The following is a 27943-nucleotide window of genomic DNA, read 5'->3' as shown; positions in this document are numbered from 1 at the left end:
ATTCTCTCCTTATCCCATGTTCATCACAGAAATCGAAAAATTCATTTGAAGTAAATTCCCCACGTCTGTCGGATCTGAGACACTTAATTTTGTGACCTGATTCATTTTCAACCAAGGCTTTGAAGGATTTGAATTTTTCGAATGCTTCATCTTTGTGCTTCATAAGTCCTAACCAAACAAACCTGGAGAAATCGTCAATAAATAATATCAAGTATTCCTCTCCTCTAGGTGTTCTTTTCCTGAATGGTCCACATGTATCTGTATGTACTAGCTCAAGAGGCATGCTAGCTGATCCTTCTTTCTCTGGAAAGTTAGTCCTGGTTTGTTTTCCAAACTGACATGATCTGCATATGGTGTTGTCAGGAATTTTGATATCTGGAAGATCGCAAACTGCCTGATATTTGCATGCTTTCCTTATTTGTGAGAAGCTTAGATGTCCCAACCTTCGATGCCATAACCAGTGCTCTTCATCCTTGCTTAGGTAGCATTGTTGTTGTCCTTCTTCAAATATGTATAGATTATTTGGAGTTCTTTTCCCTTTGAGAACTGTTTTACCTGTATCAAGATCACGAACAAGACATCCATTTGATCTGAATATAACCTCGGTTCTTTGATCACACATCTGGCTAACACTTAGTAGATTATGCTTCAATCCATCAACATACAAAACATTTCCAGCCTTAACATCTTCTTTAAAGGAGCAACACCTTTTCCTTTTATAGTTGCAGGAGTATCATTTCCAAAAGAGACTTTCTTTCCCTTTTCTAAATAGAATAAGACTCAAGTTTTTCTTTATCACCTGTCATATGCTTCGAACATCCACTGTCAATGTACCATAGATTTTCCTGTCCTTCTGCATAAAATGTTATCCCACATCTTTCTGTTTGAGGTTCCTTTATTCTCCATGTTTTGGTGCCTGAGGCTTGTTCCTTTTTCCGCTCTTGTTCCTTTCTTTCCTGAAACCTGCTCCTGCATTCAGAGTCTTCATGACCAAAATTATTGCAAATAGAACATTCAACTTCATTTTCAAGAGCCGAAAAGTTGTTATAGGTCCTTTTTGTAATCCCTGTCATACTTCTTTGTTTTTGAGCTTCCCTAGTCATGATTGTTTTATACGCAACACATTGAGCTGCTTTGTGACCAAAGTTATGGCAAGAAAAGCATTGTCCATTGAAGAAGCTTCTGCGGTTATTGAATCTACCAGCCAATTGATTGTAATTTCTATTTTCATCTATTCTTGAACCAAACTGAGAAGATTTTACCTGTGGCTGGTTGTGGCTTTTGTTCACCCTTAAGCTGGATTGCCCCTGATAGTTTCTGTTTGAAATTTGTCCCTGCTTTACCTGATGATCTTCATTGTGCTTTTGCTCATTTCTTCTTGCTGCATCAAGATAAATTTTTGAAGTGGATGCTTGAGAAGTTTCTCCATTATAGCCCAGACCTGTCTTATTTAGTGGAGACCACTGCACACTGATAATCTCATCCAAAGTTTCAGATCCTTTGACAAACTTGAGATTAATAGCTTTCGTTTTCTCAATTTCTTTTCTAAGACCAACAATTTCAGGACAACACCTGAATCATAATGCCAACACATAATTAGAGATCAACAAGATCTATTAGACAAAAGGGAGTGTACCCACAAAGAAGAGATTATAAGGTTAAAAGTTCAGTTAGAGGAAGGAAACAAAGTAAGGAAATAGTACGAGGAAAAGGAAGATCAAACTCAAAGGATGCAGGATGAAGTGACACCATTGAGAAATGAAGTGAATGGAAAGGACACAACAACTAAGGAACTTATAGAAAGAACCAACAACTGTGAAGGTCTTGAAGCTGTGGTTGTTTCTCTAAAAGAAGATCTCAAAAATTCAAATAAGCAGATTGAAGAAATACTCCAAGCATTTGAAGAACAAGAAAATGAAGTTCTCGAATTAAGGCAACAAGTGGAAGAAGGAAGAAAATTTGAAGAAATCATGAAGAAGCAATATCTTGAAAAGGAAGAGCAATACCAGGTTGAGGTAAATATCCTAAAAGGTAAATTAGAAGAAAATGATAAAATTTTATGATTTCAAGATAGTACTAAGATTTTGGATGGTATTCTTAGTAGTCAAAGGTCTCCTATCATCAAATCTGGTGTTGGTTTTCATGAAACTGTTAAAGGTGAATCTAGCTCAGAAACTGAAGCAAGGAACTCTAATGTAAAATCTGAAATGCTTAACAAGGAGCTAAGAGGTCAACCCCATCAATAACCAAGGAAAGAAAGTCTTCAAAGAAAATCATTTACTCCTAACTATGGAAGTGATAATCGGTTCTTTCCTCTGATGAATAATGTTGAATGTTTTATATGTCATAATTTTGGACATGTTGTAGCTAGATGCAGAAGTAGAATGGTTCAAGCTAATAACCATCACACAGAAATATCGTCAGCTTCCAGGTACTTCAAGGGATATTGTTTTTCCTGCAATATGTTTGGTCACAAAGCCATTAAATGCTATAGATGGAATATGAAACATATAGCATGTTATGATTGTAACGAGTTTGGCCATATAGCAAAAGAATGCAGGAAGAAGCAAACATAATCACACTCCAAGGTATGGAAGAATAAGGAAGTACAACCAGAAATATGTGGCATAGCTCAGTATGCAGATATAACAGACTCAGGAGGAACTGAAAGTATGAAATTTCAGTGTTCTAATTCTCATACGCAGTTATATTGAAGACAAGTCACGTATATACGCGAGTTAGAAGCTGCATAGTTATGTATATGTTGGTTTGATGAAGAGGCAATGGGATAGACTCAGAAGTTCTTTTGATCCTCATAAGTTGTTGATGACTTGATGTACATCTGATTTATGACGATGCCTTGTTAGTTCTTACTGATATATGCAATGATGAGATTTGACAGTGAACAGGTGACATAGGTTCAGGGGGAGAATGTTATACTTCTAATAATGCATTGTTGGCATTATGTTTAGAAGTCTTTGGTACCTAATGATTCTTGTAAACAGTGATGATGCTTATGTGACTAAAGTATTTAAGTGATACATCATGTTATGTTGCGGTTATGAGGTTCCTATTATGAAGTCTCAGATGATACTTGTATTACTTGGGGTTACATAGTTGTTATTCAGATCAGATTTATGGATGACTGTGGATGAATTTTTGATGATGCATATAATACATATATGTTGCTTACATGGTGATCTTCATAAGGACAAAGAGAAGTACAAATATTGAGTACAAAACTTCATTATTTTATGATGAGCCACTCATTTCTTTTATGTCGCTGTCATCATGCCTTCAAAGATGCATAAATTTCATATGGTGTAGTTATGATGCATGCTTCCTTAGTTCTTGGCTCTCACATGGTTGAGGATTGTTGCTGTTGATGGTATCAAGAAATATTGAAAAATGACTATGAGCTCATGGTTTTCCAGATACATATTGCTATCTCTTTGATGAATATACAATATGCTGGATACATGGATGATTACCTAAGCTGCATATTGATACATATTGTCGGTTTGCTAAGACAACGGTGTTATTGCAGGCATAGCTATTTGAAGACATGGATTTTTAGAGACATGGCTTACTTAGTCACATAATGATGATGACTTCTTACTTTATGATGATAGGTTTGATACTCACATATGTTGATTATCATGGTTGATTCTTATCAGATGTGGGATGTACTCTAGTGATGATACATGGTTAATATATTGAGAGTTCTTGTGGAAAGATCATGCAGTTCTTGATGATGATGTTATGATCATAAATGATGACTATTGTGTTTTCACATAAATATGACGTGAATGATTTTGCATTACTATTTGGACATGGAAGGTTATGATAAGGCTCTTTCTTCTAATGAAACTAAGCAAGTTGATCTTGATGAGATCAAGAGGATGAGTTGATATCTATATACGGCATACTTTGTCACATGTTGATGATATTTTCATTGTCATATCTTGAGAACTGATGCTACTGACAGATGTTTATGGTGCAAATCATATATGGTGTATGATAGTTTTTGATGACTATCATTGTCTTGTTTAGGTCTTTGGTCTTTGTTAAAAATGTCATGTATATCATTTGATGTAAGGGTCATGTAAAGGCCCATGATGTAATAATATGTCTATGTCTATCATAGTATTTTAATGAGTCCTTTTTGCTAATATAATGTAATTTGTACCCCCACTATGCATGGGAAGGATGATGTAATAATTGCTATATTTCAGTCATGTATAAACAATTGGTATATCCCCACTTGGTTGGGTCGATGAGTCAAATTTGGTATATCCCCACTTGGTTGGGAGATTGATGTATGTATGAGTCATTGGTGATAGGAAGGTCAAACTCACATAGTTGAGTTATAGAGTCATGTTATTATTTTGGAAAATATTTTTGCAGACTCTAAATGTACTCGGGGGGAACATGGACGGTTTAGTGCATCACAACATGTACAAAGGGGGAGCTTAATCAGAGAATTTAGCATGTGCCTAGGGGGAACATGATCAATGTTTATATTCAACTGTTCAAATATGAAAGCCTTCACTTTGGTTAGCGCTTTGCCCTTGATATCAAAGGGGGAGAATATCTTGGTCTGCCCTTTGCCCTTGATGTCAAAGGGGGAGATTATTTTGGTGTTTGTTGTTATTTCTAACAGTTTCTACAGCTTGTAGTAATGAACACCAACATGGTTGCCATCAAGTCCAAAGGGGGAGATTGTTGGCATTATGACACATGTGTTGTACTTGATGGCAACCCACTTGTAGCAGAACAACTCACTTGTATATGGTACCTAGATGAATATACGTAACTAGATGAATCTATAGGAGAGATATCAAATGTGACAGAATGCATGGTAGTTGTGTTTATAGATGTGAAAAAATGCAACGCAGTTCAAAGGAATAATTTCAGAAGTAATATGGCAAATTACAGTGTAACAGGTCTATTCAGAGGTAACAGGGCATTGGTACAGAAGAGCAAGAAGATGGAACTAAGGTATACTGATCAGAATAAAGAAGGTAAAGGAAAAGGTTGATATAAAGCAGTTTAAGAAGTATATGTATGTCCACATAGTCAAAACAACGTATACACGCTGGTGCACAGAACAAAAAGAGCGTATACGTATACACACACTCCCACAAAAGGAAAAGCACGTACATGTTTGAAAACCAAGGTTTTGGTCCGAGGTATTTTGGTCCAAGGTATTGACCCTAGGTATTTGGTCCAAGGTATTGGTCCTAAGTGGTTTTGGTCTGAGGTATTGACAAAGGATCTAAGCATATAAGGAGGAGAAGATGAAAGGGATAAGCACAAAAGTAATGCATATCTTATGAAGTGTTAGATCAAAGGAAAATATGCATGTTATGGGTTTCTGATGCTTTGCTTGATCTAGACTAAATATGCACCTGAGTGTTTGATGATGGATGAGATTTAATGATGGATTAGGATCATAATGAATTATCATTATGTGATCTAATAATGGATGGGCTAGATCTGATTGCTAACACATGTTTTGTCCTTTATATGTGATGATATGGGTATGTCTGAAGTCGGGAATTGTAGTGAAGTTATAAGTAAGTATTTACAGATCTATACACTGGTTCTCTTTGGTAAAGGTGCATATACATGCTAGTTTGGATCTTCTAAGTAGCGTATGCAAAAGATAAGCTTGATGTTTAAGGATGACTGATCTATTAGATTAGTGCTGCTGTTTTACTGCTGTCCTTCAATGAAGTCTTCTTAGATCTGAATTTAAAACTAAATGCTTAAAGAGTTTGTGTCTCATTGAAGAATTGATTTAGAATGAGGGGTGATCCTTGTTGCTATCTGTTTAGAACTCTGTAATATGAGAAGATCTTCAAAATGTCATTGATTGGTACAATTTGTGGTTCAGAGGTTTTATGATTAAGTACCTTTTAGAAGCATATGCAGGTTGGGCAAAAGGAAGTAGCATATATACGCAGGTTTGCCTCATTAAAGGAGCATATACATTCTGATACATGCCTTTTGAGGTTACAATTAGTTCTGGTTGTTGATGTAGTGTTCTGGGTTTAGATCTGTGTACTAGTTACAATGATCTATCTGTTCCAATTGATTGGTTGAATTTGATTAAGTTTGAATGAATGGTTGATTCAGTTGTGTCAGAGGTTCAATGATTGTTTGATTCAGTTGTGTCAGAGGTTCAGAGGTTTCAACGATTAGTTGTTTCAGTTATATCAAAGGTTGATGATTGCATTTTAGTTATGTTAGAGATTGATTGGGTTTTAATGATTGGTTAATGCGGATGCATTTGATGGTTGTATTGATTATGAGCTTCAATGTTACTAATGGGTCCAGTATAAAAATTTGATGAAACCAAGCGTTCATGTGTATTGTTGTGTATCAGGAGCATCTAGTATGAAAATTTATGAAACGTGGTCCCTGGAGGATACTGAGGGTTGGAGCCTTCAGTGAGGAAGTCGAAGCTTCCTGCCAGTAGTGGCTGGTGATTTGATTAGGGGGTTGGAGCTCCCTTCTAGTAGCAACTGGAGAATGAGTGAAGGTTGTAGCCTTCTATAGGTCGGAGCCTACGTACTAGTAAATATATTGGCTAGTACAAGAATTAGGGGGTTGTAGCTCCCTTCCAGAAGAAGCTGGAGAACGAGAGAAGGTTATAGCCTTCTGCGAGTGGGTGCCTACGTACTAGTATGAGTCTACACCAGTACAAGATTGTAAATTTTTTTTCTTATTATTAAAAGAAGACAAAGACGATAACAGCAATTTGTTTTCACCCACATTAGGTTTCCACCTTAAATCTTGGTGTTCATGTGTGTGATGGTTTATTATGTTATTACTGCACATGGTTATTGTTTAATGTTTAATAAAGTACTGATGCACTGATTAAAGATCAACATATGATGAATTAACTGAATCATAAGTTCACTAGATATACACTGGTTGCCTTAAGAATAGTTGTGTGCGCATGCGAGTTTCTTTCTATGAAGTAGCATATATAAATTTGATTATGGAAATGAAAAATCTATTGAATTGTAAATACTGATTCACCCCCCACTATTATTTCCAACACTAAGTCCATGAATTTCCATCCCTAAACTTATGACCAAACAGAAGTTGTCAACTAGATGTTCGTACACATTCTGCGCATGTACAACTCGAAGCATCCATGCACATGGGATGAAAGTATCCCCTTTGGCCAACACAACTACAACAAAGCTCTCTATAGCTCAACGAGCTACAACCCCTTTTAGATAGGGCTGGGGTTTTAGCCATTATGTCCCATTGATATGGCCATACCATTTGCAGCCACTCAGGTAGATTCGGTTCATGTCCAGTGATCAACCTTGGCATTGCAACAAGAATGCTGCAACTCCCAAGGCTACCGAATTTAATTATCAAACCAAGGTTTGTACAAACTTAAGAGGTATCAACACTATAGTGAATCATACAATGTGTCCTTCCTTTGTTGTCATGAGAGAAAAGAAAAGCTACCTATTTGCAGGAATGAAAGACTGAATTTTACACCCACGGGGCTTTGGATTGATGGTGAATGGGTGCACTCTTAAAGCACTCCTTGTGATAGGTCACTGGTTCAAATCCCTGTGGGTGCTTACCTACCAAAAAAAAAAAAAAAAAAAGATTGAATTTAAAAATGCTTGTAAAGTAACATGAAATCCTCTATCTCCTTATTAACACACTTTTCTTGCAAAAGAACCCTATTTTAACTAACTGCTGTGTGCATGTGTAAATATAAAAGAACTCGTTTTTAAATCTTTTTGCTTTATAAATGCAAATGGTAATCTTTCTTTGATCTTTGGCAGGGGAGACAAGTGTGGAGGAAGAGGGGGAATTTTGATAGCTTGGAGGTCAAGTAGGGGCCTAATCCCAGCTTCAATGATGATTTTTCTCAATTTGGGCTCAAAACAAGCCGCTACAGGATTTCCTATAGGATGCACTAGTTCTCTTATTGGATCTCCTAGTTCTCCTACAGGATGTTACAGATTTACTACAGGATGTTACAGATTTACTATATGAAATTATAATTCATCGAATGACCAAGAAAATCAAATCCAAATTGGAGGCGATAATTGTTTTTGTTGACTAGGATGTCTTAGGTCCCCATTCCAAGTGGAATCACTCAAAAATACCTCTTATAACTCATGCTAAAAAATAACAGAAAATTACTAGTCAAAAAACAATATAGTTACTGATCAAACGAGAATTATTACCTCAAAACGGGTACTTGAGCCCAAAAATCCCAAAAAAACATGAAAAACCCCTTGAAATTGAAAAGTGTTGATGCCAGAATAAAGTTTTAGTTTGTTTTTAGTTTTTTAGTTTTAGTTTTAGTTTTAGTTTTTGTTTGTTTGTTTGTTTTTTGTTTTTGTTTTTGTTGTTTTGTTTTGTTTTGTTTTGTTCTTGTTTTTGTTTTGTTTTGTTTGTTTGTTTTTGTTTGTTTTGTTTTGTTTTTGTTTGTTTTGTTTTAGAGTAAATTTTCAATATTTTTAAAAAATAAACGCAAAAAACAAAAAACACCATTTTGTTTGGTGCAAAAAACACCTTGAAATCGAAAAATGTTGATGCCGAAATAACGTTTTTCTTTTCTTTTTTCAGGATACATTTTCAACACTTTTTAGTAATGAAATTAAAAACAAAATATTGTGACTCAAAAAAACTTTAAATTTCCAATGATTTTCAAGCATGGCATTAACGATAAAATATCTCGTGTTTGAAAACCCTTAAAATTCCAACGGTTTTTAAGCATGACATTAAATTTAAAATATCATTTCTTTGAAAAACCTTAAAATTCCAACAATTGTCAAGCATGGTGGTAAGAGAAAATAATTTTTAGCCATAACATTAAAGATAAAACATCACGACTTAGAAAAACATTAAAAATCTTGACAAATTTTCAACCATGGAATTAAAACCAAAGATTATGATTACAAAACAATCTTAAATTTTCAAAGTATTTTAAGCATGACATTATGGAAAAAATTTATGACAAAAAAACTTTAAAAATGAACACCTGAATGAAAGAGTTATTATACCAAGAGTATTTTTTTTAAATGCTAAATGTATAGCGATTTTGAAATCTTAGCCTAACACAACTCGATACATTGCGAAAAAAATTTAAAAATCAACTATCAAATTGACACGCAGTGTAGATGAGCTCAACCCATTGTAATGAAAATTTATAGACCAACCATGAAATTAACACATTGTGGGGCAGACTCGATTCATTATAATGAAAAATTTAAAATCAACTATCAAATTGCACATAATGAGATCGAGTTGCTAGACAAGCATCAACACATACCTTACAAAAACAAATAATATATATATCTGTGTGTGTGTGTGTGTGTGTGAAAGATACATAAGAAAACAAAAATTCAAATATTGAAAAAAATAAATAAAATAATAACAAGTAATAAAACATAAAAAAAAAAAAAAACATGACAAAAAAATCAAATATAAAAAATATATAGTAATGACATAAAAAAAAAAAACTATAAAATGTAAAAAAAAATTAACCATACCATGTAAAACTAAAAAATTAAAAATAAAAGGAGAAAAAGAGAGTAAAATAAAATAAATATAAAATACAACATTAAAAAAAATTAAAAACTTAAAAAAATAAAATTCCCAAGCGACCTCAAGACCCAACTGGCCAGGGGTGGCAAGGGGACAATTCATGACAAAAAATAAATTAAATTTCATAAAATATATAAAACAAAAACAAAAAAAACCATAAAAATGTAAAAAAATCAAAATTAACTTATAAAAATGAAAAATTTAAATAAATAAATAAATAAATAAATAAAATAAATAAAAAATAGAAAAAAACAAAAGAAAAATTAAAAAATATAAATAAAAATTAAAAAAGACCATTTTTTAAGTTTAAAAAAAATTAAAAAATAAACACATCATTTAAAAAAATGTTAAATAATTATCAAAAAATAAAATAAAATAAAAAATAAAAATAAAAATAAAAATAAAAATAAAAACAAAACAATTCAAAACAATTAAAATAATAAATATAAAATTAAAATAAGTCATCACTCAACAACAGACCACCTAGTTATGCTTAGGATCATTGCGGAGGAATGTCGTAATGATAAGTCCAATTTATTTTGTTGCTTTGTGGGCTTTAGAAAGGCTTTCGATACGATTCCTAGATACAACCTTTGGAATAGATTAGAAGAGCTAAAGGTTCCTCTCGAGTTAAGAGCTGCCGCTATAAGGTTATACGAGAATGTAATTGCCAAGCTAAAAAGCAATGAGGGGTGGTCAAAAGATATTAAATGTAACAACGAAGTTAAACAAGGTTGCCCCCTCTCCCCTACCCTATTTGGCATTTACATCGATAAGCTTGAAGGCTACTTAGAGGAAGCAGGATGTGATGGCATGATCTTAGCTGGGATAGTCGTCATCCTTCTTCTCTATGCTGACGATATTGTTCTTTTGGCAAGGTGCCCATCTGATCTTGATAAGCAACTCAGGCTTCTTAAGGATTTCTGCTCTACCATGGGTATGACTGTTAACACTGACAAAACAAAAGTTATGATTATCAAATCCAAGAAGGACACTTACACTAATTTTATGTATGACAATAATAACTTGGAGGAAATGTATTCTTACAAGTACCTAGGAATTGATATTCATCACAAACTCAACTGGAACCATAGCATTGAGAAAATGATTAATGTGGGGTGGAAAGCTTATTTTGGTCTTGAAAATAATTATAAAATAACAAACCTTGTAATGTGGGATAAAAAGAAGTTCCTCTTTGAAACTTTAGTCACTCTTGTTATCTTATATGGCTGTGAGGTTTGGGGTTGCAGCATCTCCAGAGAATCATGGAGAAAGATTGAGCAAATCCAGAAGCGTTTTATAACTTATAACCTGAAAATTAAAAGTAATACACCCTATCCTATTCTCTTTATCGAAGCAGGTCTTTCCCCTATTGAGAGCCTAGCTATGATTAGGTTTCTGCTGTACAAGCACAAACTCAATAACATAGACAATCATAGACTTTGTAAGCTACCTTTAAATTCCAGCCAAAACCACCTAAGGCTCAATCGGGGGTGGCATAAAGACACAAGGGCCTGGTTAAACTATTGGGAGATCAATGAGAATGATGCATTGCAAGACATAAATAATATTAAAGATATTGTTATTTCTAAGTTCAAAGAAAAAATGTGGTGTGAGAAAGATTTAGCAGCTAAAAGAAAATTAAGTTATTATAAGAAGGTCATCAACCCCACCCTAGAAGATCAAAAGTATCTCTCTATTTTAACTTGCTCAAAGAAGAAAATTAATATAGCAAAGATTAGAACGAATTCTCATGAGCTCCATAGTGAAACAGGTCGTTGGGCAGTTCCTAAAACACCATGGATGGAAAGGATCTGCCATATATGTGAGAATAGGAACATCGAGGATGAAAACCACTTCCTCTTAGAGTGCCCCGCGTACAACCACATTAGATCTCAGTTTCACAATCTTTGTTACAATACTGACCTTCCTAGCCTTTTACAATGTCAAAATTATAGTGAGCTCAGAAGGCTTCTCTCCAAGCTTTTTGAACATAGGAATAAAATCTTAAATCAAATTAAATAATTTGTTTTTAGATTCGATAGACCAATGTTTGGTCTCAGGGGACGTTAACCATCATCATCATCATCATCATCAAAATAAAAAATTTAAATTAAAAACATTTTAATTTGTTTTTAAATTATATTTTAAAATTTAAAATTTAAAATATTTAAATTAAAATACAAAATATATAAAAATTAAAATACAAAATAAAAAAAATAATAAATAAAAACTTAAATGAAAATTAAAAAAAAAAATATAAAAAAAAACAATTAAAATAAATAAAAATAAAAAACGATTAAAATAAATAAATAAATACATAAATAAACAATTAAAAAATTAAATAAATAAAAAACAATTAAAAAAATAAAAAATAAAACCAATTACAAAAAAAAATTGATATAGATTTTTAATAACGCTAAATTTGAATTTTGTAACTCAACTTGGGGTTTTTATTTTTTTAACAAATTTTACATAAATTAATATGAGAATTGTATGTTAAAATTATATCATATCACAATCTAAATGTTTGAATGAGGAAAATGAATTCATTTATAAATTTTGAAAAAGAAAAACACGATTTTACTCGGTATAAAAAACCAAAACACATATTAGTTAGAATCAACCCAAAAACAATATCTTTTATAATCCACCAAAAAAATCATTGAACACATCAATCAACTAAATGTAAACCTGGACATGCAATTTTTGTTCTCCGGTTAAAACATTAACTATGCCACCTGATCCAAATCTCTTACCAGTTACATGGCCTAGTTTTCACGTCTAATACAGAAAGCAAGCCATAACAACATCTATGGTTAACGTGATGCGACATGAATCTATGGTTAAGGAGGGGAGGAGGAAGTGGGTAAGGGTTCGGGTGGTGGAGGTAGGGGGAGCGTAGGTGGGTGAGGGAGGACAGAGGGGAGGGGGTGAGGTTATGTCATTTATAATTTTTTTTTTTTTTTTTTTTTATTATTATTATTATCATTGTTTTTTATTATTTTTTTTAATTGTGCGTTTTTTATTATTTATTATTTAATTGTTTTTTATCTCTATTTTATTTTTTAATTGTTTATTTTATTTTTTGTTTGTATTTTAATTTTTATAATTTTTCAATTTAAATATTTTTTATTTTAAATATTTTTATAATTTAAATTTTAAAATATAATTTAAAAAAAAATTAAAACTTTTTAAATCTTTTTTGAATGTGTTTTTTTTTATTATTATTATGATGATGGTTAATGTCCATTGAGACCAAAATTTGGTCTATCGGACCTAAAGAAACAAATTATTTAGTTTGATTTATGATTTTATTCCTATGTTCAAAAATCTTGGAGAGAAGCCTCCCGAGCTCACTGTAATTTTGACAACGTAAAAGGCTGGGAAGGTCAGTATTGCAACAAAGATTTTGAAACTGAGATCTAATGTGGTTGTACGCGAGGCACTCTAAGAGGAAGTGATTTTTGTCCTCGATGTTCATATTCTCACAGAGATGGCAAAACCTTTCCATCCATGGTGTTTTGGGAACTGCCCAACGACCCGTTTCACTATGGAGCTCACGAGAGTTTGTTCTAATCTTGGCTATATTAATTTTCTTCTTTGAGCTAGTTAAAACAGAGAGATACTTTTGATCTTCTTGGGCGGGGTTGATGACCTCCTTATAATATCTTAATTTTCTTTTAGCTGCTAAATCTTTTTCACACCACATTTTTTCTTTGAACTTAGAAGTAACAATATTTTTAATGTTATTAATGTTTTGTAATGCAACATTTTCGTCAATCTCCCAATGGTTTAACTAGGCCCTGGTGTTTTCATACCAACCTTGTTTGAGCCTTAGGTGGTTTTGGATGGAATTTAAAGCGAGCTTAGGAAGTTTATGGTCTCCTATGTTATTGAGTTTGTGCTTGTACAACAGAAGCCTAGTCATAGCTAGGCTCTTGATAGGGGAAAGACCCACTTCTATAAGGAGAATAGGATAGGGTGTGTTGCTTTTAATTTTGAGGTTATATGTTATAAAATGCTTCTGTATTTGGTCAATCTTTCTCCAGGATTCTCTAGAGATGCTACAACCCCAAACCTCACATCCATATAAGATAACTAGAGTGACTAAAGTTTCAAAGAGGAACTTCTTTCTATCCCACATTACGAGATTTGCCATTTTACAATTATTTTCAAGACCAAAATAAGCTTTCCATCCCCCATTAATCCTTTTCTCAATGCTATAGTTCCAGTTGAGCTTGTGATGAATATCAATTCCTAGGCACTTGTAGGAAGACACTTTCTCCAATTTACTATTGTCATACATAAAATTAGCATAAGTGTCCTTCTTGGATTTGATAATCATAACTTTTGTTTTGTCAATATTAACAATCATACCCATGGTAGAGCAAAAATTCTTAAGAAGTATAAGTTGATTATCAAGATCAGATGGGCACCTTGCGAGAAGAACAATATCGTCAGCGTAGAGAAGAAGGATGATGACTATCCCAACGAAGATCGTGCCAACACATCCTGCTTCTTCTATACAACCTTCTAGCTTGTCGATGTAAATGCCAAACAGGGTAGGGGAGAGGGGGCAACCTTGTTTAACTCCGATATTACACTTAATAGCTTTCAACCACCCCTCATTTCTCTGTAAATTGGCAATTACATTCTCGTATAACCTTATAACAATAGCTCTCAACTCAAAAGGAACCTTTAGCTCTTCTAATCTGTTCCAAAGGTTGTTTCTAGGAACCGTATCGAAAGCCTTTCTGAAGTCCACAAAGCAACAAAGAGATTGGATTTATCATTGCGGCATTCCTCCATAATGATCCTAAGCATAACGAGGTGGTCTATTGTTGAGTATTACTTTCTAAAACCCACTTGGCCTTTAGCTTGCTTACCTTCACTTTCAAGCCATATGCTCGACTTCCTTTCCAAAATAATACCATATAACTTGGCTAGGAGAGGGTTGATCATAATTGTCTGATAATTAGAGGGGTTATTTGTATCCCCACTTTTAAAAATAAGGATAATGAGGCTTTGAGTCCATGGTTTAGGGAACCCTTGCTTGACCGCTTGATTGAAAAGCTTGTGAATGTCCTTAGCTTCACCAATTAACCAAGCGATTAACCCCAAAATCAATGTCTTCTAATGAAAAAACTTCTTTCGTTGTAAGCAGGGTTTCAAAGTTATAATTTTAATTAAAAAAAAAAATTTCTTAAATTTTTATTTTATTTTTATTTTTATTTTTGCTTATTTAAATTATTTAATTTAAATATTTTTATTTTTTTATTTTAATTATTATTTTTATTTTTTAAATTTTAATTACTTTTTTCTTATTTTTTAATTTTTTTTTTTTTCGGTAATTATTATTATTATTATTTTTATTTTATTTTATTTTATTTTAAATGAGGTTTTTCTTTTATTATTATTATTTTTAACTTAAAAAAATGTTTTTAGATTTTTTTTGTGTGGATCAATTTGTTTTTCTTTAAATTATATATATAGTTTTTGAAAAAATTTCTTTTTTTGATAATTTTTTTAATTTTTTTTGTTTTTTTTTTCATTATTTTTTTTTTCAATTTTTTTATTTTTACAAGTTAATTTTGTTTTTTGTTTTTTGTTTTTTTTTTTACAATTTTATAGGGTTTTTGTTTTTTATTTTTTGTTTTTTTTTTTCCTTTTTATATATTTTTTATATTTGATTTTTTTGGCCATGTTTTTATTTTTAATTATTTATGTTTTATTATTAACATGAAAATCACCAACATTTAAAAAAATTATCCACACTTAATTCATTAGAAAATTTAAAGTGTAAAAAATAAGTCCTCTCAACAAAAGGGGTTGATGCTCATCAACACTTTTCAAAATCAAGATGAAAATCACTAAAAAAAAATGTTCAGATTTGATACATAAAAAAATTTAAAATGTCAAAAATAAGCCCTCTAAAAAAATGTGTTGATGTTGCATCAACACTTTTCAAAATCAACATGAAAATTACTAACATTTAAAAAAATATGTTGATGCTGCATCAACATTTTTTAAAATCAGCATGAAAATCACTAACATCGAAAAAAAATGTTCATACTTGATACATAAGAAAATGTAAAGTGCCAAAAATATGTTAAAAAAACAGTGTATTTTGGCATCACCATTTTTCAAAATTGGGTGATTTTTTGCTACCTCAAAAAAAGGGTACCAGTTCACTTTCTCGTTTGATCGGTAACTATGTTAATCTAGAAATTCAAGAACTAGTGAGCTAGTAAATCTATAAAATTCCTAACCTAATCAAGTGCAAATGCAATGGGGTGATTTTTGTTATGAACTAGAATGTTTTTTTGATCTAATGCAAGTGGAACCAACTCGATTGAAGCTCGTCAGTATGCTCTAAAAAATAGTAAAAATTTACTGTTTTTTGCCACAAAGGAGTCCCAGAAATCTAGATTTGGGAATAAGAAAGCTAATCCAAGTAGCTCAATGGTTACTATGACCTTCCAGAGCTTTTCCAAGGATTAAATGATGCTTGTGATCCTACAAAAGAACTTACATAAACCATTTAACCCAATCCTACAACAATAAATCATTAATACTAAATGCAGAAATAGAAAAAAAACAAGAGATGCATGTTAATAAGAAGTGAAAAGAAGGAAAAAAAATGATACAAAAGGGCTCTGAGGCTCCTGGGATGGCCGAGCTCAAGGAAACTCAGAGACCTATGGGGGAGAACAAGATTTAGAAGCTAAACATGACACCAATCTTCATTATTTTCATCAAAACAATTACATCCCTGCAAGAAAATGCAATGGAACTGCAGAAATACGAGTTCTCTCCACAAGAACACTAATAAAAATCTCCCCTAGAGGAAAATTCGACTTGGTACTTATATAAAATGATTAGGAATAACTCCCCATGAATGGAGGAAGATTTTCCCACCAAAATCCCTTGATTAGTGGATCTGGTTCCCAATATTAAGAATTTGCATTAAATGACAGGGAACACATTCCTAGATTTTCTCAATCATTGGAGTTCCACAATTTGTGCCATAATTCCATAATGTCTTGTTGATTTATTATTTATTATTTAATAGTCATCATCCTGTAGTAGGGAGCAAGTCCCTAAATTATCTTATCCAAATCTTCATAATCTGTCCAATATTCTCATAATATTACACAAAAATAAATAATATTAGGCACAAATATGCTATTATTCATAAACCTTCATAATGAATATATTAAAGTTGAAAATACATTATCTAATGCAAAAAAAGAGAGGTTTAATGTGCTGAAGGATGGTCATAGGCCTTAATTTATGTTTAATTTAGAGGCATGGGCCTTAATTTATGCTTAATTTAGAGGCCCATCATACCCCCTTGCTAAAAGTGTTGCTCATCCTCTGAGCAACTTAATGACCTCATTGTACCTCATTCATGGCCCTGGTGGCCTCTCTCTTGTGGATTAAGAATCTTGGCTGTAATTTCTACAAGGACAAACCCGAAAACATATTTTTTCAAAGAAAAATCCTTGTTTCTTGAGACCATTAGTTTGCCTTCTTCCCCTTATTGAAGATGACTCTTGAATATTTTTTTTTTCAGTTTGGCAAGGTCTTCCACATCCTTATCAACCTTCTGCTACCTTGTTCCACCATTTTGAAACCTCTAAAACCTTCATAATGTCTTTAGATGAGAACTAGGACATCTTGTAGTAATTCCTATCAAAACTACAGGAAACCTAGAGGAAACCCTGTTAAAACTACATGAAACCCTTTTTGAGCATAAATGATAGTCTGAGCCTAGGATAGACCCTAAACTTGACTACCATGCCTTTCTATCATTTCTATAACATCTTTTAGGCCTTGGACAAAAGCTAGAAGAGATTAGAGATCTCTTGGAAATTCTCTTTTCATAACTGCAGTTTGAGTTCTATTTTGATGGTGGATGCCTCATTTCCTTTTGTTGCCTTCTTCTTCTCTCTTGTGGCCTAGATGGTTGCCTAATGGTCTCAGATTTCTCTATGTTGATTAGATCTCTCTCAGGCACCATCATTTTGGGTTTTAGAACAATTTTTTCTTCCTTCCTTCTTGTAGCAGCATTCTACCTTCCTATAGTAGCCATTCCTTCTTCCTTCAGAGTCTTCTAACTCTATGGGAGGGATGAAAAATGATGTAGGTTTGTGAAAATGGAGAGGATGATCTGCTTGTTTTTTAAAGAAATTTTTAGGGTGAGATAGGGTTTATTCTTGAAATTATTAAATGGGATGGATGAATGATGGATAGATAGTGAATATGAAGTGGATGGAGGGCTTGGAGTGCTGTGGTGACTTTGCCTTTGCAAAAATTTCTTCTTTTAACTGCTGTCCTCATTCCTTGAAATCATCACCTTTCATAATTTTACTTTTTAACATTGCATGAGTGAAGGAGTGAGCTACAATTAACTAGTTGAAGGCAGATGAGACTGCTGACCCATCCTTAGCTTATAAAACCTCATCTCTCATGCATTGACAACAAATTTCTAACTATAATATGCTTAAGAGAAGAGGTCAAGAATATTGCATACCTGTACCTACCTGATGGTTGTTGGAGAGACATGCATGATCCTGTTGAGTTGATGTTGTTGTGCTTCTCATGACTCAGGTACATCGTCTTGGCTGCTTTTTTCTTTTTGGTTGTTCTTATTTTGTTGATGGGTTGTCTTCTTGTTGATGTGTAGGTGATGGCTTCCTTTGTTGCTATTGAGCTCTTGAGGAGTTTCATTGGGCTTGTAGTTATGTTTCTCCTCTTTCAATCATGGTGCTTGTTGAAAAGTGTGCAACAAGAAATGCTTGTTGAAAATGCAACAAGATGATGGAGCTTAGTGAAAAGAAGTCGCCTTCACTAAGTGGGTCCGCAGGCTATTTTTGGTGCAAAGTCTATTTTTAAACTATGTCTATTTTTAGACATATGGATCATGGTCTATGGGTTGCAGGATGCTGTTTATGGATGATTGGTCATGTTGGTAAAAATAGATGGAATTCTATTTTTAGACAACATTGGAGGTACTGCCAAGTCTAAATATAGAACAGTCGAATATTATTAGCCCTTAATAATATTTGGACTATAAACATTATCTTATTCTCTTGGAGCACTTCAGTTTGAGCTATAGATGTGGCACATGCAGCTGATAGAAGGAAATACGCATTCCTTATGGGTTACTTGAGCTATTGCATGCAAGAATTCACTTAGAACTCAACTAGTTGAGTTTGGTGGAGCTGGATGTGGAGTTGATAGAGTTGTGTTCAGTTTGACTTGGTTGAACTAGTTGTATTTAGTCTAACTGACAAATAGACTAAGTGATGAGTGGTGTGAATTAGTTATTAATTAATTCACTAATTATTAACTCATAAAGCAACTAAAGAATACATCAGTTAACTCAGTGCATGCACAGTTCAGTGGATACAGGTGTTAGAGATAAGTGAAAGGGTGAGTTGTGACTATCAGTTGTGCATGAGATTTGCACATGCATGGATTGAGATTGCCAATGAGGATTGCATGGTCATACACAAGGGAAATACAAGTTTGGTTCAGCCATTCTAATCTATTCTCATACAGGATTGCATAGTGGAGGCAGGCAAGCAGCGGAGGAGATTTTGAAATCAGATCTAAGCTAGTTTGTGTGTAACAGGTGGAGATGATACTGAGTACTTGCGAGGAGTATTGTACTATGTATTGTTACAAGTTCTCAATCAATATAATATACAGATAGGTGGGGTTTTTAGCTGTATGCTTTCCCCGGGTACATACTGTGTTGATATGTGTGATTGATGCTTCTATGTGCGCATGTTATTGTTTCTGGATTCCACAAAATTGATGATCAACGTAGAGGAGGTTATGTATTATGCATGTTCTGCAAATAGTGTATAATAAGGATAATCTCTGTGAATATGTGTCATATTATTCAAAATTTCTACATGGTATCAGAGCTGTATTGATCATCAGATCTATTATTCAGGAAGTGTTTACATTTTATTTCTTCAGGCAGAGTCTGTAATCGGACCAGGTAGCCTCTGGATTCATCCTTCTTTTGGAAGGTGAGATATCTGGTGAATTCCCGTACAGTCAATCTTTGTACGAGAAATACTTTGTTTTCACAAATTTTAGATCGGAAGTGGTTGAGTTTTGAGCTGGTGGAATTCAAATTTGCAGCCGTGTTTTGTTGGTGTCGAAGTTGAAATGTCTTTCAACGGATTGCGATTGGAGTATGCCCTTGAAGGCAGCTCGAATTATATTGCATGGAAAGACAGGATGGAGGCGGTGTTAGATGACAATGGGTTGAAGGATTTCATATATGCTGAAGTCCTAAAGCCTACTGATACTGCTCAAGTTGAGGCTTGGCAAAATAATACAACAAAGTGTCGAAGGATTTTGTTGGAGGGCGTGAAGGATCACATTGTATCCAGCCTGCATGGAAAGGCTTCTCCATATTTGATGTGGAAAACATTGACAGAATTATTCCAAAGCAAGAGCGACCAGAGGAAGTTGGCGCTCAAGGATAAACTCAGAAACATTAAGTGTGAGAAAGGAGACAGTATGCCCGAGTATCTCACGAAGTTCACCCAATGCCGGGATGAGCTGGGAAGTGTGGGGGTGACTGTCGATGATGAGGACTTGGTGAGCTTGGCTCTCCTTGGTCTTCCGAAGAGTTGGCATTCCTATCAGGACTTTGTCAATGGTTGGGAGAAGTTGCCAGGATGGGAGAGACTTTGGTCGGATCTTGTGCAAGAGGAGATTAGGCGGAATACCAGGGACAAATATTCATTAAAGGTATTTGATGAAGAAGATTGCGCTTTGGCTGCCAAAGCAAAGAAGGGGAAGGAGAAGGTTTCTCTTTCCGAATCCAGTTCTTCCAATGATGGGAAGAAGGTTGACAAATCAAAAGTGCGATGATTTCATTGTCACGAGGTGGGCCATTTTGCTTCAAATTGTCCACGGAGGAAATCCAAGAAGGGATTCGGGGAAGGATTTGAAGGTGAGGCACTTGCTTCACAGTTTGAGTTGGATTTCACACTCTTTGCATGTATGGTTTCATCCATGATGGGAAGTGGTTGGTTTCTTGACAGTGGAGCTTCTTTCCACATGACCGGTGACAAGAGGTTCTTCAGTACTTTGGAGGAGAAAGATCTGCAGATACTCATAGCGATGGGTAATGATGAGAAGTATATTGTCTCAGGTGTAGGCATGGTTATTCATCAGAGGGAGCATGGAGCTCACCTTACTTTGACCGATGTCAAGTATGTACTAGGACTGAAGAGAAACTTGGTGTCGATCGCGATGCTGGAAGACAGAGGCTATGATGTAGTCTTTAGTAAGGGAAAGGTTTTCCTTAGACACATCATCACTAGACAGGTGAAGCAGATTGGTTCACGGGTCAAGAACCTGTATACTCTTGAGGTTCAAGATGCATGCGGAGCCTTGAGCAGCGAGGCAACTGATGGAGACTTGGTGGTTGAGAGAGAGCATATATTACCTCTCAACATGCAGAGCCAGAAGAAGTCTCAGACGATTGTGGAGGAGCCACAATTGGTGCAGCAGCTTCAGGAGGTTGTGGAGTAGCCACAACAAGGGAAGCTGAGAGGAGATTGAGTAGAAACATCTACTCATGCGGAGAACTCCAGTAGGGGGAAACTTCGAGCCAGGTGGGCTGAGGGATCACATGCAGCCATACCTCCAGGTAGGAGGTGGGGCGATATAAAGTGATCGTCCCAAGGAGGAGGGGTAGGATCGTTTAGGTACCCAACCTCTTGGATGAGACCTTGCTACGGGAGCCCCGATGTGGAGTAGTAGGAACTGACTGATTGGGTAGAGACAGATGCAGATGGAGCGGCAGAGAGAGAGACCGTGTAGGGAATCCCAAGACAACGCATAGCTAGCAGGCTGCAGCAGTGCGAGAGGCACAAGTGTTTTGCACAGTGCTAGGCGGCACAGAGAGGTGTGCAATGGTGCGATATGCATGGAGATGTTGCAGTAGCGCAGATGTCAGAGAGGGAGCACTTGTTAGCAGCAAGTAGAGCTTCAGCATCAGAGTATGTTCCTAGCCCAACGGAGTGGTCAGTTGGGATTTTTTTTGTTCCAAGTGTTGTTGGAGCAAGTGGACCAGGCAAATGTGTTTCATGCAGAACATTCCAGAGTTACAGGATCGGGTTTGAGAGGAAGCCTTTCTTGTTGAGAGGGAGCGTTGAAAAGTGTGAAACAAGAAATTCTTGTTGAAAATGCAACAAGATGATGGAGCTTAGTGAAAAGAAGTCGCCTTCACTAAGTGGGTCTGCAGGCTATTTTTGGTGCAAACATGGAAAATTTTAAGGATGGAAAATTTTCTTGAAGTTTAAAACATTGGCGAATCTCACTAATCCCTAATATGCAAACTATAAATGTTTATTGATATATTTGTAAAATTAATCAAATTTATAATTATTTTATATATAGTCTCTCTATAATGTTGGCGATTTTTAAGGTAAAATAATTTTATATTCTAAAATTTGGGCGAATCGTCTTTTATAAAATTGGAAATTGGCGAATCTTTTTTGTGGAAAAATCATGGAAAATTAGCCCATTGGGCGAACATTAGCCCCTAAAATTTTCCATGGGTGCAAAGTCTATTTTTAGATTATGTCTATTTTTAGACATATGGATCATGGTCTATGAGTTGCAGGATGCTGTTTATGGATGATTGGTCATGTTGGTATAAATAGATGGACTTTTATTTTTAGACAACAGTGGAGGTACTGCCAAGTCTAAATATAGAACAATTGAATATTATTAGCCCTTAATACTATTTGGACTATAAACATTATCTTATTCTCTTGGAGCACTTCAGTTTGAGCTACAGATGTGGCACATGCAGCTGACAGAAGGAAATATGCATTCCTTATGGGTTACTTGAGCTATTGCATGCAGGACTTCAGTTAGAACTCAACTGGTTGAGTTTGGTGGAGTTGGATGTGGAGTTGATGGAGTTGTGTTCAGTTTGACTTGGTTGAACTAGTTGTATTTAGTCTAACTGACAAATAGACTAAGTGATGAGTGGTGTGAATTAGTTATTAATTAATTCACTAATTATTAACTCATAAAGCAACTAAAGAATACATCAGTTAACTCAGTGCATGCACAGTTCAGTGGAGACAAGTGTTAGAGATAAGTGAAAGGGTGAGTTGTGACTATCAATTGTGCATGAGATTTGCACATGCATGGATTGAGATTGCCAATGAGGATTGCATGGCCATACACAAGGGAAATACAAGTTTGGTTCAGCCATTCTCATATATTCTCATACATGATTGCGTAGTGGAGGCAGGCAAGCAGTGGAGGAGATTTGGAGATCAGATCTGAGCTAGTTTGTGTGTAACAGGTGGAGATAGTACTGAGTACTTGCGAGGAGTATTGTACTATGTATTGTTACATGTTCTCAATCAATATAATATACATATAGTTGGGGTTTTTAGCTGTATGCTTTCCTCGGGTACATACTGTGTTGATATGTGTGATTGATGCTTCTATGTGTGCATGTTATTGTTTCTAGATTCCGCAAAATTGATGATCAACGTAGAGGAGGTTATGTATTATGCATGTTCTGCAAATAGTGTATAATCAGGATAATCTCCGTGAATATGTGTCATATTATTCAAAATTTCTACAGTATTGAAGGTTAGGCCTGGAGCCTACTGTTACTTCCAAATAGGTTGCTGTAGCTGCCCTTTTTTTTTGAATGTTTGTGTCATTTCTCTGTTGGAGGGTAAATAGATATTAGAACTAGTGGAAGGCGTGGCCATAGAGCGACATGGTCATGATAGGTGTTGGCTAAGATGTGGTGAAGTCAATGTCCTTTTTTCCTATCCCAAAACAAGCCTGCATCATAATTTTTCCAACGGACTGCCTTTCCTATATATTTTTAGAACTTCCTGTAGTACTATAGGAAACTCCTGTAGTAATTCAGGACATCCTCTTGTAGCAGACTTGTTTTGTCCATATCTCCCAAACGATAGAATGGATTGACCCAAAACTTTCTGAGCATGTTTCCATCATCTTTATGCACCTCCCCATAAAAGCAATTTGGTCAATGGATGCACGAATCTCAATAAAATCTAAAAATGGCTCAAGGTGATGGAGGCCGATTTCTTGGAAACAGCGCATTAGAATTTGCTGAAATTTCTTGGGCATGTTACCATCATCCATATGAATATCCCCATGAAACATATTTTGAAACATATTTTTAAATGGATGCATTTTTTTCAAGTTATGGCAAATTTTTGTTTCTTGTAGTAAAACAAAGCCTTCCTGTAGTTTTTTTAGGATAACAGACAAACTAAATGGGAAAAGTTTAAGAATGACGGGTGGATGGTGGAAATAGATGAGGGTGATGGACTGGCATAGGCTTGGCCTTGTTGCATCATTTGAGCAAAGGAGGAGAAAGTCAAAATTTGACTTCTTTTGACTAGGTTTGACCTATTTTTCCTTTCTTTGGTGGCAACTTGTTTTTGTTCCTTATAGACGTTGGAGAGCACCTACATTCATCAAAGAGATACATGGAGCAAGGATTTTTTAATTTTTTCCTTTGTTTTTTTTTCTAGGCCTACTATCCGCCTCAATGAGGTTTTCAACTAGTAGGTCTACCTAGGCACCTCAAAGGAGGTTTTCACCTAGGATCTTTTCTTTTTTCCCAACTCATTGACCAGCTTATGGAGGTTTTCAATCAATGAGCCAATTTGAGGCACATCAAAGAAGGTTTTCACCTGATTTTTTTAATTTTTTTTTCTACCCTACCCTACTTGAAAAACAAAATCACTTTCAAGTATAAGAATACTTTCAATGGAGCCATGTGCACATCAAGATGACAGAAAAAATGATGTGTAGTCTTGAAATGTATGCTTTGACATGTACCTGGATTTTAGAGACCAAATGATTTGCCTTTGAAAGAATCGAGCATAGTTGAAGAAGAGATTGATGCTCCATCTTGTTGATTTTCTAGAACCAAATCTCAATATAACTTTGATGTCCTTGGTTTTCTTACTTATCTGAATCATTCTTCATGTCTTCTTCTACCATGACCTTCAAATCTTCATCTTTTTGCTAATTGTTCTCTTGAATACATGGAGGATTTGATAGTAACCATGAGGGAGCTCTCTTGATCTCTGATTTTGATGTCTTCTCTTCATGAAGTGCATCCTATGATTCTGTGGTATTATCATTTGAATCTCCTTCTTCTGGATGTGGTCTTTTAATGATATCAACATAATCTCTTTTTTTGCAATAATCTTCCTGAGCTATGGTGAATACCATTGATCTCAAGAGGATATGTTTGGAAGTGTTGTACTTCAACATTGTAAGTGGGCTGAGCTACTTCCATGTGTGGGTTTGGAAATGGTGGTACAAGTAGTTGAGTGGGAGTGGATATTTGAGATGGATGGGGTTGGGGTTGTGGTTGTAGTGGAGATGAATGATAGGAATAACATGGAGTTGGGTATGGAGGATATTGAGGAAAATATTGACGATATTGTGCATGGCTCCCATAAGCTCCTTGCCAATCTTGTTGCCAAAATTGGTTTTGGGGTTGAGATGGCCAATGTTGTCAAGGAAATGGTGTGTTCCAATTACTTTGAGATGGATGTGCATAAGCTTGAAATTGTGAATTAGGTTCTTGCATCATACTAGGTTGAATATGATGCCATGGTCCTCTTGGAGCTACATAACATAGCTGCATTGGCAATTGACTTGCTCCATTGTCCTCTTGGTAAACTTCCTTCAACCTTGGTAATGATGGACAATGTTTAACATCATGTGATTCTGCATGGACAACACAAATATCAACATCTTATTTTTATTCATCTTGCATTCTTAACATTTCTACTTGTTTGGTTAGATTGCTAAGAATTTATTTTTTAAAATCATCAAACAAATTTCCAAGTTTAGCTTGACTTACCGATCTTGATACTGATTTACCTACTCTTGCCTTTCCTCTTGATATGTGTTTGCATGTTTCACAAATTTTTTCAAATGATAATTGGTACACATCACCTCTACTCATGAGATTAGGGAGATCAATCCACTCATCCCTAATTGTTCTAAGTAAGAGGGTTTTTAGTATGTCAGATCCTAAATGATGTAGTTTCCCCCTCTTAACATTGTACATGAACCTCTCTATTAGATCCTCAAGGCTCTCATCTTCTCTTTGATTCATTCTAAATATTTCTTCTTTAAGATCATGATCTTTATATTTTTCTAGAAATATCTTTTGCATGTCATTCCATGATCTTATTGAATTAGTCCCTAAACTCATGAACCATTTAAGAGCTCTATCCTTCAATGTTACTAGAAACAATCTCAATTTTTGAGTGTTTAATAAGTAACCATAAGATATAAAAACAATTTCAAATTCAAAGAGAAAGGTTTTTGGACCCTATGACCTTAGACCATGAAATTTTGGAAGAAAATATGGAGGGATGCTCTTCATGTGCACACTACCATCAGTATCTTGAATGGGAAATCCAAGAGGATCTTCCTCATTGTCACCATCTCCATCCATTTCTTCTACATTATTTTCCATCTGTTCTTCTTATACCTGCAAAAGTGGATGGTGATGTGGCTCTTACTGCACCACATGATCTAATGGGGGGTGGGTTGGTGTTGGAGATTTTTTTGTTTTTATGATTGAATGAAAACACTAATGCAATGCAATTCTCTATTTTTGAAATGAAATACGCCTAATGAAAATATTTTTTTATTTTTGAAAAAATTAAAAAGAAATGAACCCATTAGGGAAGAAAACAATGCATACTTTGACACCTCCCGAAAATGGCGCCAAAAACTGATAAGCCTCGGTATTACAACAAAAATTCTGCAACTCCAAAGGCTACCAACTTTAATTATCAACCTCGGGTTCGTACAAACTTAAGAGGCATCGATACTATATGTGAAAAATACATTGTGTCCTTCCTTTGCTGTCATGAGAGAAAATAAATGATGCCTATTTGTAGGAATGAAACGCTGAATTTAAAAATGCTTGTAAAGTAACATGAAATCCTCTATCTACTTATTAACAAACTTTGATTGCAAAGAACCTTATTTTAACCCTATTTGTCACATGTCTCTATCTACTTATTAACAAACTTTGCTTGCAAAAGAACCCTATTTTAACCCTATTTGTCACATGTGATATTTTAGCATGAAGTATGATCTAGAGAGTACTAATTGCTGTATGCATGTATAAATATAAAAAAACTCATTTTTTAAATCTTTTTTCTTTATAAATACAAATGCTAATCTTTCCTTGATCTTTGGCAGGGGAGATAGATGTGGAGGAAGAGGGGTACAATGGTTTTTATGGTTTAGAGGTCAAGTAGGGGTCTAATCCCAGCTTCAATGATGATTTTGCTCAATTCAGGCTCAAAACATGCCACTACAGGATTTCCTACAGTATGTACTAGTTCTCCTACAAGATCCCCTAGTTCTCCTACAAGATCCCATGTTTTACTACATGATGTTACAAATTTACTATAGGAAATTATAATTCATCAAATGACCAAGCAAATCAAATCCAAATTGGATGGGACAATTTTTTTTATTGACTAGGATGTCTTAGGTTCCCATTCCAAGTGAAATCACTCAAAAATACCTCTGTTAACCCATGCTAAAAAATAACATAAATTACTAGTCGAAAATCTAGAAATTCAAGAACTAGTGAGCTAGTAAATCGATAAAATTCCTAACCTAATCAAGTGCAAATACAATGGGGTAATTTTTGTTATGAACTATAATGTTTTTGTGATCTAATGAAAGTTGAACCAACTCTATTGAAGCTCATTATAATGCTCTAAAAAATAGCAAAAATTTCTGTTCTTTGCCACAAAGGAGTTCCAGAAATCTAGATTTGGGAATAAGAAGGCTAATCCAAGTAGCTCAATGGTTACTATGACCATCCAGAGCTTTGCCAAGGATAAAATGATGCTTGTGATCCTGAAAAATAACTTACATAAACCATTTAAATTAATCCTACAATAAAGAATCATTTGATCTGGATTTAAACAGGAACACAACAAATTACAGAGATAACCATAAATACAAATATGCAGTAGAAATAATACTTCATTTCACTAATGTAAAATACTGAAATATGCTTACAAACAGAAATGGAAATAAAACAGATAGGGTGATGGTAGCTTATCTCTGAGAAGAGATGTGGCAGCTACATGCCTCTGAACTATGTTACAATGAGGCTTGAAGGCCTATTTATTGTTGAGAAATAATGGAAAACCCTTAACATTCCAAAACCTAACCCTAGAATATGAAACGCCAAATTGTGGGCCTCGTTTTGGGTAAATTGGTACATCAACTTCGC

This window comes from Pinus tabuliformis, chromosome 2_2 (genome assembly GCF_031772625.1).
Source record: "Pinus tabuliformis cultivar Carrire ecotype Pingquan chromosome 2_2, CPIR1, whole genome shotgun sequence".
In the NCBI taxonomy this organism is placed as follows: domain Eukaryota; kingdom Viridiplantae; phylum Streptophyta; class Pinopsida; order Pinales; family Pinaceae; genus Pinus; species Pinus tabuliformis.
This window is presented reverse-complemented; position numbering follows the sequence as displayed.